The sequence below is a fragment of the Salvia miltiorrhiza genome, chromosome 6 (assembly GCF_028751815.1).
Source record: "Salvia miltiorrhiza cultivar Shanhuang (shh) chromosome 6, IMPLAD_Smil_shh, whole genome shotgun sequence".
Classification (NCBI taxonomy): domain Eukaryota; kingdom Viridiplantae; phylum Streptophyta; class Magnoliopsida; order Lamiales; family Lamiaceae; genus Salvia; species Salvia miltiorrhiza.
Window position 1 is genome coordinate 17,372,667 of NC_080392.1, and position 12,107 is coordinate 17,384,773.

The following is a 12,107-nucleotide window of genomic DNA, read 5'->3' on the forward strand; positions in this document are numbered from 1 at the left end:
TGAAGTTTTGTTGTTATATTTTAAAGATGTTGAGATGTTCTTTTGATGATGTGAGGATGATGTGTGATTTTATATCCGTAATTGAGTTTGAGTATTTGAATAATTCGAGATAATTATTTGAATGAGAACGGTGAACTCGGAAGTGAGATCTGAGTCCGTTAAGACGTTTTGAAATTTTTGACTTTTTGACGATGAATAGTAAAATACTGCTATTTCGTCTTTTTGTCGACTTTCAAAATCTTACGTGCACGTCGTCGAGAAATATTCTTAATTTTTCGATACGAGTCCAATAATGAAAGTTTTTATTTTTGGACGACGAGTGAATAGTAAATCGGGATTTCTCGATAAACGAACCGAGCTCGTTTATCAGAATTTCGAGAACGAGCTTGCGTTTTCTATATTTATATAGAATTACGAGTGTAATGAAAGTGAGTAGGAGTTAAGAGGGTGAGTAACGAAGAATGTGGGTAATTAGTCGTTAAAACGAGACGAAACGGGATATTTAACGACTAACGGGTTAATATCTTAAATATCTAAGGCTACCCCACCAAAACCACCCCCCAAACCACCCAACACCCCTTTATCTACCTCACTCACGGCTGAATTCAGCCAACACACTCCAATCATCTTTGCTCTCTCACACACACAACACCCAAAACACCTACTTATCACGCCAAAAACCATTTTTAGCTTGGACGGAGGTTTCAAGCTCCGATTTGAGCACCGAGACGAGCGCCGATCATCTTTTCGATCACGTATCTAAGTAGGTAAGATCTCTACCTACGTTTTGATGGTTTTCTTTTCGATTTTCGTCGACGTCGAAAAACGTCGATTCTCGACTTTATTTTGAAACGACGTCGGATCGTCGTGAAATTTTAGTATGTTGTTCTTGGGTAGATGTTGAGCATGTTTAATGAAGAGAGTAAGAACGGAACGAACCGTAGCTATGAAACCCATGAGGGCAGCCCCGTTTTTCACATATTAGCTTGTCTTTCGATTTTTGTTTGATCGCTTTGACTTAATATTTGTGCTTAGGGGTATGCTAGAATCGATATATATTAAATTCGTATTTTTCCAAGCATGAAAATTGTATAAGTTTTTAGAGTATGATTATTTAAATTCGTGAAGTTTGGGACGTTGCATAATGAATATTATTGCGTATATGTGTTCTACGATATCACATGAGCATGCTAATTGATTTACAATTTATGGATGATAATTGTTGAACGAAATTAAAACTGGAATTCTGTCAAAATTTTACAGCAGTTTCAAGCTTATGTTTCGATGAGTTTTCATTGCTTGATGGCTCTGAAATTTTAGTATGTTTATCTATGATATGTGTATTTCGTCGCTGCAAAATTTCATGTCTTTTGGATGATGTTTGCTATTTTAAAGATATTTTGAAAAACCCTTGACAGAATCTGTCAACTGTTGGTAGACTTCACAAAAACGTTTATATCTATTAATCCATGAAGGATTTTGCATCACCATTTTTTTTAAACGAAACTAGACTTCAATACTTTTCTGAAAACATAAGATTTCGATTTTTATGACCTCTGAAATAGATCGAGCAGTTTATTATTTCAAAAATGCCCTGTTCTGCTGTCATATTTTTCCAACAGTAAAAGTGTATGAGTTTCATTGTTTATTTGGCAGATCATATGAACGTTTTCTCTTGTGAAATTTTAACCAAATCTTCAAGGATACCTTTAGTTTTGGCTGATTAAATTTGATGGAATTTTATTAAGGTTTGCCTTGGTTTCTAATGGCCTAAACAAAATTTGCAGAAACTGTCAATCTTTGACAGCCTGCACTAAAAGAGCAATATCTCCAAAAACCTTTAACCTTTTTGGTTAACTACCATTTTTAGAGTGAACTACACTTCATGAAGGTTTTGAGATCAATTGGTATGAGAGTTTATGATGATTGAGTTGGTTGTTATGAATTTTTAAAGATGACACAAAAACAGCAAAACTTTCTAGAAAACAACTTGATTATATTTGTTTTGATGGATGATACGATATGACTAAATGGTGTGAGTTGTGAGAGTTATGATTAACGCACATAAATGTTGGTATCTGACACTCGAACAATTGGTGTCGAGTATAAATGATAGTTTACTGATAAAGAGTTTTGATGATTTTGAATTGTTTGGTTTGCGTTGAAAAGATGTCAAGATGTTAAGTTTTGAGTCGAGAGACGAGTTCACGTAGTGAGATTAACGCGATGAAATCTCGTGGCTGACATTATATATGAATGGGTCATGCCGAAATTTTTAGTGAAATTAGGATTTGAGCATAATCAATTCTTGTTGACCCGTGACTCAAATACATGCCTAATGGAAAGTTTAACTTTCTAATTGGTTAATTAGACGAGATGAGAGCGAATAGATCTGCTAAGAAAGTGGACTTTTCGATGTGTTAAATATTTCTTTTAATTGAAGTGCTGTTAATTATAACATAAGGATGTTATAATTAATGAGTAATGACGAGAGATAATAATTGTTATATTGATTAACAATCAAGAGAGATGAACATTAGAGATACTAATGTTTCATAAAAGAGATTAGATTATTAATCGAGGTTTCTTTTATAACTTCTCACCAATTCTTCATAACGATGAAGGTCCTTTTGGGAAGTAACGACTTGAGGGAGAGAGTGACGTTACTCATTGATACAGAGACACAACGAGGTAGGCATTACTTTTACTATACGTATATAGAGATCCCCTGCGTGTCGTAGGCCTCTTATACGAATGAATGCATGAGATGATTTAACTGTTAATTTCAGTTTTATATATCTATCAAACGAGTTTAATGTTATGTTTGAACAGTTATTTCATTGCAAAATCCTTGAACTGAAAATTATTTCAACTGTTGTCTTGCCATAAATGTTTCAATGTTTGGTATGATATCTATCTGATGTGGCTTTGCCAGTTATTATGCAATCGAATTCGGGTCCTGAGCAGTTGATAGCTATCCTGCCAGGGCTAGTGTACACCAGTGACCGTGAGTCATCTAGCGGGTTGGCCGGTCAAGTGACCGTGAGAGGTGGCCACCTCTCCGGCACAAAGTTCCAGATATGATAGATTACAAGAGAACTTAGTCTGCAGACGAACTTTAAGAATCACAAATGAATTTAGTAAGCTTGGGCCTTTTTAGCGAAAAACTCCCTTGCTGTACTGTTTATGATGGCATGACAATTTACAGTTTTGAAGCATGTATTTTTATACCTAGGCATACGTGCCCACTGAGTGCTTTTGTACTCAGCCCTGCATATGTTTTCTAAATGTGCAGGTTGAGCTGATGTGATGATGGTGCTGCAATGAGCGGAGTCTCCAGGGTTGTTAATAAATAGTTAACCTGTCTAGAATATGTCTTCATACATATGTCTAGCTACTTTCCGCTGCAAGATGTTGTTGATGTTATAGTATGTTATGTCATACTTTGAGTCTTAAGAGAATGGTTTCATATGATGTATAACTTGATTAATGATATTAATTAAGTTTTATGTTGTCTTTCATAGACTGTTCAAAAGAGTATTAATGAGTAAATACGACGATTTTTCTTAAGTTGAGTAAGATTTACGGTTTCAAATGACGCCCCTTTCTTCCCCTTATTCTTTAACCCCATCCCTAGTCGTAGATCACTCGGCTTAACTATCCTTAGTTAAGGCGGGCTATGACACCAACAAAAAATGCTGACGCTAACGGAAATTCTATTTCCATCACAACAACTTATTTATGGACCTTAGCTACTTTTTAATCCCTTTCCATTTTATTTTGCTACCAAGAGGCCACTTCAAGATTAATAGAAGTATCTGAGTTCTATATTTTATTCATTTCAATGCACAACATAAAATGGAAAATGGATAAAAAAAAGCTAGAAATCGATAACAATATTATTTCTCTCTTTATTTTGTACTCCCTCCGTCCCAAACGAAATGTCCTGTTTTCCTTTTTGGGCTGTCCCAAACGAAATGTCCTGTTTCTTTTTTTGGCAATACACACTCTCTCTATACTTAATATTTAAATAATTTCAACCAATCCACTTTATCTACTTTATACACATTTCTTAATCTCCGTGCCGAAAAGAAAGAAGACATTTCGTTTGGGACGGAGGGAGTATTTTTTAAAGATAAGGGATCTACAGTCATATATAACATAGTACTCCTTGGTAATTGAATTACTAGCATGTACCCATATAAATTTGATGGAAAATCACTTCATTTAGTGATTTATAATCACTTTACATTTTTTTTTATCACAGTATATAAACACAGTCTTTATACAAATTATTTCTTAATTAATTTAATTTGATAAAATTATATGGATGATACATTTCAAATTATATTTATCTCAACACTTTCGTTGATTAAATGTTAATTTTTGATTGGAATAACAGACATGTTAATTTTTCATTTGATGAAGTATTATAAAAACTCGATGTGGGATTGAAGATTTAAAAATAAAATAAAAAGAAAGATCATATATAAATTTGATGTAGTATATGATGGAGGATTGACATGCTGCATTTGTTGTTAATCGTATATAGACAAGATAATTTTTTCACAAATTTTTAAAATTGATAGATAAGAAATAATATAAGACGACTGAACATCTGATCCTTCATTGCCCGAAAGCAGCGGCGGTTTGGGACCAAATTTTCCAATGGTTACACATCAAAACGACAAATCCTAGAGGTACTCTTCAACACTTCACTTCATTCATTTCTGCTGCCAAAAGGAAGAAAGGACGGAGATTGCTCATTGCGTTGTGGGTTGGAACGGTTTGGACGTTATGGGAAAAAAGAAACGAGAGTCGTTTCCAGGGTAAGGTCTGGGATATTGAGAGACTTGTTTTACTGATTAAGGGTAGACTTTGGAGTTGGAATGAGGCTTACAATGTCTTGGAGTTGGGAATTCCTTTCACCTTGTGGTGTTCAAAGGGATTCAATCTCTCTTTCTTGTTTTGATTGGCATCCCTGGTGCCTTGTTTTGCCTTCCAATAAAATTTTATTTACTGACCAAAAAAAAAGAAATAATATAAGACAACATTTATCATCTAAGCATCATCTCATCTAGACTTTGTAAGACCATACATTATCTGGAGCTTGAAAGATCACATTTGACTTATGAACATCGAATATCTGAGCATCATCTCATCTGAAGCTTGAAATATCATATCTTACTTTTGAACATCACACTTTTGAGTACTAGTACCTAGACCTGAAAAGATCATAATTGACGTTTGTGCATCATCACATCTTTTTTTCTTATCAAAAAATAGAAATATATTGCCAGAAGCAACGGTACCAGAGGTACCGAATGCCAAAAAAACAAGAGTACATCAAGGGTGTCCAACACAATTGCTACCAAAAATAAAATAAAATTAACACCAACACTCTCCAAACCACGGTAGGCCAATTACCTGCTACTAATTCAACAACTTTGCATCACGAAACCAGCTTCTAAAATCTGTGGTATTGTTTGTGAGCATCATCTCGTCTGAAGCTTGAAAGATCATAACGAAATTTTGAGTATCATCTCATTGGAACTTGAAGATCAAAATTTACTTGTTAACATCATCTTATTTGGAGTTTGAAAGGTCATAAATGAGTTTTTAGCATCATCTGATTTAAAGCTTGATAGATTACCTTTGACTTCTGATGATCATACTTTTGATCATCATTATGTTTAGAATTTGAGAAAGCATTATCAAATGGGAAATTACATTCAATCATAACTCCAATCCTCAGCTCTAGCAAATCGATTTCTAACAATTTGATTAATAATAATTAGAATTTAGTAATTTATAATTTGAGTTTACCAATTCATCGTATTAGTAATTATTATTTATTATTTCGTATCTAGTGACTGTGATTGATGATAGTATTTTAAATTTTCTATCTTAAATATCTTTTTTTCAAATTTTTCTCACTAAAAAATAAAATTGCAAAGGTGAAATTGTTTTAGCTAAAGATAGCAAAGCAATGACTAATAATCTACAAATAAGAAGAAAAAAAAAATACATAAAAGTGATTGTTCATAATTTTTCGATGTTGACATTTAAATTTAATTGAATTAATTATAAATTTTAATGTACAAAATAAGTGAAAGATTATTGAATATTTAATGTAATTGTAGCATGATTATATTTGATGAAATTTCTTAAAAATAGTTATGTGGCATTAAAAATAGAGAGCGCTTTTGAAATAGCCATTTTGAAGAAGCAAACACAATATTTGGCCACTAATTGAAAAAATACAATATATGACCATTTATTACGTGTAAAGGCTGTTTTGCCTGTAATTAGGGCGGACCGGATTCGGGTTGAATTAGGGTTTGCGCGCGGGTTATTAGTGCCATATGTGCCAACCGAAAAAAAAAATCTAAGTATATGGTACTAATAACACTAATATGGTCATAAGTATCATTCGTATGGCACTAATGACACTAATATGATCGTAAGTATCATTCGTGCAACACTGAGTATATGACACTAATAGTACTATGTGTGCCTAACCCGCGCGCAAACCCGAATTTGGTCCGCCCTAATTAAGGGCAAAACAGTCCTAAAACGTAAAAAAATGGCTAGATTTTGTGTTTTTTCAATTAGCGGCCAAATATTGTGTTTCCTTCTTCAAAATGACCAAAAATATTACATATTTCTTATTTAAAAAAAATACTTACATATATCTCTCAGTACTCCTTTTGTCCTGCACCGAAACTCGAATTACTATCTCAAGCCGATCTCCCAAGAGTCGTGCGGTGATGTCGGCAATGCGGAGGTCAACGTCGAGTGCGTGAAGGAAATGAGAAAGCATGTGCTATGCACGTGTCATCTATTAAAAAAAAGTTAAATATTTTTTTTTGTTAAAAAAAACTCTTTTAGTCGAATTTAATTTTTGTGTTTTAAAAAAATTAGCCATTACAAATGGCTTTTTTTCTCATTTTTTTATTTTTTATTCTAAAATTCCTATAGCAATATTACTTCATTCATTTAATTTATCACATCAAACTCAATTCTTATTTCTTAATTTCCTTCTCCAACAATGTCTTCTTTTTCCACTCCTCTTCCAAGTCCTCCTCCAATTCAAACACCGATGAGGTTCCGATTGTTCCAGCCTTGAACGTTCCTCCAGAAGTTCAATTCGTGTAACTAGTGAATCAGTTTTTAGAAATTATCCGTCATGTAGAACCGGATAGCCCTTCCAAAAAAAGTGGAAGAAGAAAGTATACATTCATCGCGATCATGAAGCTGGTCGTGAATGACTTTAACAGGATTACTTTGCTCCCAGTATTTAATGAAGCATTTTTTCGATGACATTCTCGTATACGCTGATTTTTGTTCTTGCTCATCGTAAATACGGTCGAGTTCAATCCTTACTTCCAACAGCGCGAAGACACTATTGGGAGAGACAGATTCACACCGATACAGAAATGTCCAGTTGCAATTTGGCAACTAGTGAATTGAGGTGTCGCAGATTCTTACAGCGAGTATCAACGTATTGCCGAGTCAACATCACTGTTGTGTTTTAGGAAATTTTATCGAGCAACCGTCCACATCACTTCGGTCTAGAATATTTGAGGAGGCCTACTACCAAAGGCTACTTTCTATGCACATAAGCGAAGCACGAGTTCCCGAGAATGCTAGGGAGCCTCGATTGCATGCGTTGGATGTGAAAGAATTGTCCGACGGTGCGGCAAGGAGCTTACATCCGAGGTGATCACAACGAGTCTACTATCATCTTTGAAGCTGTTGCATCCCATGATTTGTGGACCTAGTATGTGTTCTTTATGGTACCCAGCTCAAACAACGATCATCATTGTTTAACGATGTTCTTGAGGGATGATCTGTCAATGTAATTCGAAGCTAACGACTCTTACTACATGGTGTGCTACTATTAACCAACGACATCTATCTAGATTGGCTCACGTTCGCGAAGAGTCCTCCATTTTTGTTGGACGAATAGAAGATGAGGTTCAAATTGATGCAAGAAGTAGCTCAGACATATGACAAGATTTTGGTGTCCTTCGAACTCGATGGAAAATTATCGAAGGACCTGAGTTCCGAGCATATTTGGCTTGACAGTCCTCTCTTCGCAATCAACAAGTGCACACCGGTCTTAACTCAAATGTAATCGAGCAAATTTGGGTTGATTTAGTCAAATCCAACCACAATTAAATTATTGTAATTTTATTTTAACTATTGTAACTTTTTTTAATTAATTTAATGTTGAAATTTTAAATTTAGTGAAATATTCGATTTTAATATTAAAGAGTTTATTTTGGATGAAATAGAAATAAAAATTTTGGAGCCCATTTTAAAACCACCAATGTAAAAGATGGACTCTTAAGTTGGAGTCCACCTTCTTAGAACTTCAAAGGTGCTCTTGGGTTATGAATACTAACATATGTTCGAAACATTAATTATCTTTTTCTCATCGAATTTGACCCTCATATATCTTTTTTCAATCAATATCATTATTATCTCTATTGGCATGCATGGTCCCTTTTAATAAGCAATTTAGAATTAATGTTTAAATATAAATTTTTATGTGAAGCTAGTAATCTTGCTTACTAGCTAGCATTTAATTGGGAAATATTAATGATTGAATCTGTTAGCCTAATGATATTATCCATAGGTTTTCTTTTTTCTTTTATCGTATAACTTTGATTTCTTAATATTTCAAGAGATTCGGAAAATTTTCGTCGACAGCAGCAGCAAATATCAAACAAAAATAACAACTGAGGTAAAGATGTACATGAAGCTAGAGAGAATTCTGTTAAAGGAAGCTAAGCTTCCATAGATCCATTTCATTGATATATATAAGAGTTTTACAACGACTGCATGTGCACCATATTTGCATGCATGCACTTACACATATAATACTATAAAACTTCTTCTAACAGTTTTTCAGCTACTTAACTTAGCTAACTGAGCTAACTAATACTTCAATAAAAGAGGGAGGTGATGAGTGCATCAGTGGCTGATGATGTTTTCTAGCCATATTTTTGTTTAAGTTCTAAAAATTTTAATCTGCAATTTTCTGTTGTCGAATTTTTTCTTCTCCTTTTGTTCATTTTGCTTTACATAGAATAAATTTTTTGAAAGCCTCTAATTGGATTCGTGTAGAAACGAAATGGAAGAAAATTATTTCTGATTTGATTTTGATATTAAGTGTTTTTTTGTATAAGCTAGCTTACATTAAATTTTGATTTACGCGGAATATATTTGAATAAAAATGGCACCATGTTACTTAATTAAACGTAAATATCATATTAAACCTTAACAAAAATATCTCGAACTATAACAAATATTTTTAAAAAATTTATACCATATTATTTAAAACAATAAAATACAAATTATACGGTGTCATCCGAAGAGCCACGCCATTATTTTGAAGATCGGAAAATGAACGTAGAATATTTTTTATACAAATTTAATTATTTAAAATTTTTAAAAATATTTCTTATAATTCAGAATATTTTTTATCAAATGGATATAATTTAAGATTTAATACGATATTTACCTATAATTAGGTAAATATCATATTAACGGATTTCCATATATAAAAACTCAATAATATTTCACGACATGACATTTTTGTAGAAATAGGACGGTTTTCAGATTTTTTTGTACAACTCCCATTACAACGGGCTGGGCTTTCACGGGCTTAAGGAGAGGAATATTTTGATTAATGATTTGAAGTTGGCTGATTTTATTTATGCCCCAATTTTACTCTTTATAACTCTTATATAAATTAATAATTAAAAATTTATTATTTTTATTCTTATTTTATGTAACACCCCAATTTTCATAAACTTTTCAATATAAAATCTTTGAAAAATTAATAGATAAAATAAAATTTCTTGAATTATAAAAGTTTAAACCAATTTAAATCAACTTGCCAAAACTAAAGTAGTATCATAAAATAAAAAAATAAATAAAACGATAAACTAAAACTTAACAAATTCTACTAAAATGTTCAATGTAAAATCCTTATCACTAGTCATTCTCCACTTTCATGGCCACTTCGACTCTGAAACTGCAAAACTGAAAAGATAAGGGGTGAGCATATTGAAAATATACTCAGTGAGGAACATAACAAATATCCATATATGTCACATATATAATCAAATCACGTTATCATACTTGCAAACATACGCCAAGAGACCGGAGCCCCTTGACAAACATAATCATAGTTTGAGTCGATGGCTTAAGTCCCATGACCAAACACATACATAGATCAATGGCTTAGGTCCCATGATCAACTTATCAACATAGATCAATGGCTTAGGTCCCATGATCGCACATAACATAGATCAATGGCTTAGGTCCCATGATCGCACATAACATTGATCAATTGGCTTAGGTCCCATGATCGCACATAACATAGATCAATGGCTTAATTAGGTCCCATGATCACACATAACAACATAATCATAAGATGCACGTAAACAAGTAATCAAGCGCGATAATAAAAACATATATAACCATATGAATAAGCGTAAAATCCCTCACCTTAAAGTCGAAGGCAATTAACTAAAATCCGGAATGAAGGTCTTAATAGCGCCGCACCTGAAGAATTCAGAAGAATTAGTCAAAATCGCAGCTAAACAGACCAGTCAGCTTCAAGCCTTCGTTTGAAGCCTCAAACGTCCTCAAATCGTATTTTGCCCAGAAATACGACTTTTTCGTCTTCAAGAGAGCTTTCCGTGGCCGCCTGTTTCGCTTGAATCGGAGTTCTGTGGAGAAAGTTATGGCCGTTATCCCGAAACTGCCAGAGCTCGATTTCCTGCGAAAATCTGACTCCAGCTCAGATCTTCTGAACTGTATCCCGTTCAGCTTTCACCGTTGGATGGACAACGTTCTATGAAAGTCCCAAGGGAGAAACTGCCTACAAGTTTCTGGCCCTCTCTGCTCTCTAAAACCCTAATTAATTAGTATGTTCGTCTGTTTTAGGGTTTGAAAATAGATCCCATATTTATACTAGTTTCTAAAGAGCTTTTGATAAATATAAAAAATTATTTTCTATGTATATCTCCTACTAAGATAAAGAATAAAGATGATAAAAGGAGTTCTAATTCTAATAATAATAATAATAATAATAATAATAATAATAATAATAATAATAATAATAATAATAATAATAATAATAATAATAATAATAATAATAATAATAATAATAAGCTATACAAGAAAATACCATTAATTAAACTTATAAAATAAATCTAAGTTATCGGGGTGTTACATTTTATTTAAATTAAATTAAATTAAATTTATAAAATTAATAATTTTATTTAAGTAAATATGACATCATCTAAAAATATTTATAATCCTCCATTATAATATAATAAAGAAACACGTTTATGCATATATAAATTAGTGTTAATATATCAAAGTACCCACTTTCTTATAACAAAAATAAATTTTACCCACTCAAAATAAAACTTAAAATTTTACCCACTTTTTGCGTGAAAAGACTAAAATACCCCTCCTTAAATACTTGCAATTTTCCAAAAAAAATCCTCACTTATACTCTTTCTCTCACTCGCTGCTCTCGTCTCTCTCACTCTACTCTTTCTCTCACTCTCTCACTCTATTCTCTCTCTCTCTCTCTCTGGGATGATAGCCGCCGCCATCCCTCGCCGGCGTTAATGGTAGAATTATCTGCCGCAACGAGCTGGCGCCGACGTGGTCTTCGTCCTGCATTCCTCCGAGAACCTCTTCCCCACGGCGGTAAAGGTCAAATTGGTCGGCCGTTGCATCGACACCACCATGCTCGTCGCCTGTAGGGACTCCCGATTCGCCTCACCCGATCCGGCTGCCAGAGCCGCCGCGGCCGCCAATTGGTGGGCGGAGGATCTCACCGTGGTACAGATCGATCTCTTCCAGCAAGTCGACGGTAGCAGCGCCGCCCTCTTCTCTTCCAGCAAGATCTCACCGCGCCGCCCTCTTCTCCGGCGACAACGGCCACCGCTCGACATCTCCCTCGCCTCCTTTCTTCACGATTCAACAGTCAACAGTCTACTCAATCCGGCCGGCGACAATTCAAGCTTTTGCTTGAATTGATGGATTGGTGTTTAATAATTGCTTAGTAATAA

The 12,107-nt window shown here is 33.9% G+C and overlaps 1 long non-coding RNA gene across 1 annotated transcript; it reads left to right on the forward strand.

Annotated features, from left to right (window-relative positions):
- On the forward strand, window positions 1–3,579 carry LOC130990285 (uncharacterized). Its single transcript, XR_009090905.1, has 3 exons — window positions 1–767; window positions 2,625–2,691; window positions 3,296–3,579. It is a non-coding gene; the product is annotated as an uncharacterized LOC130990285 (long non-coding RNA).
- The last annotated feature ends 8,528 nt before the right edge of the window (window positions 3,580–12,107 follow it).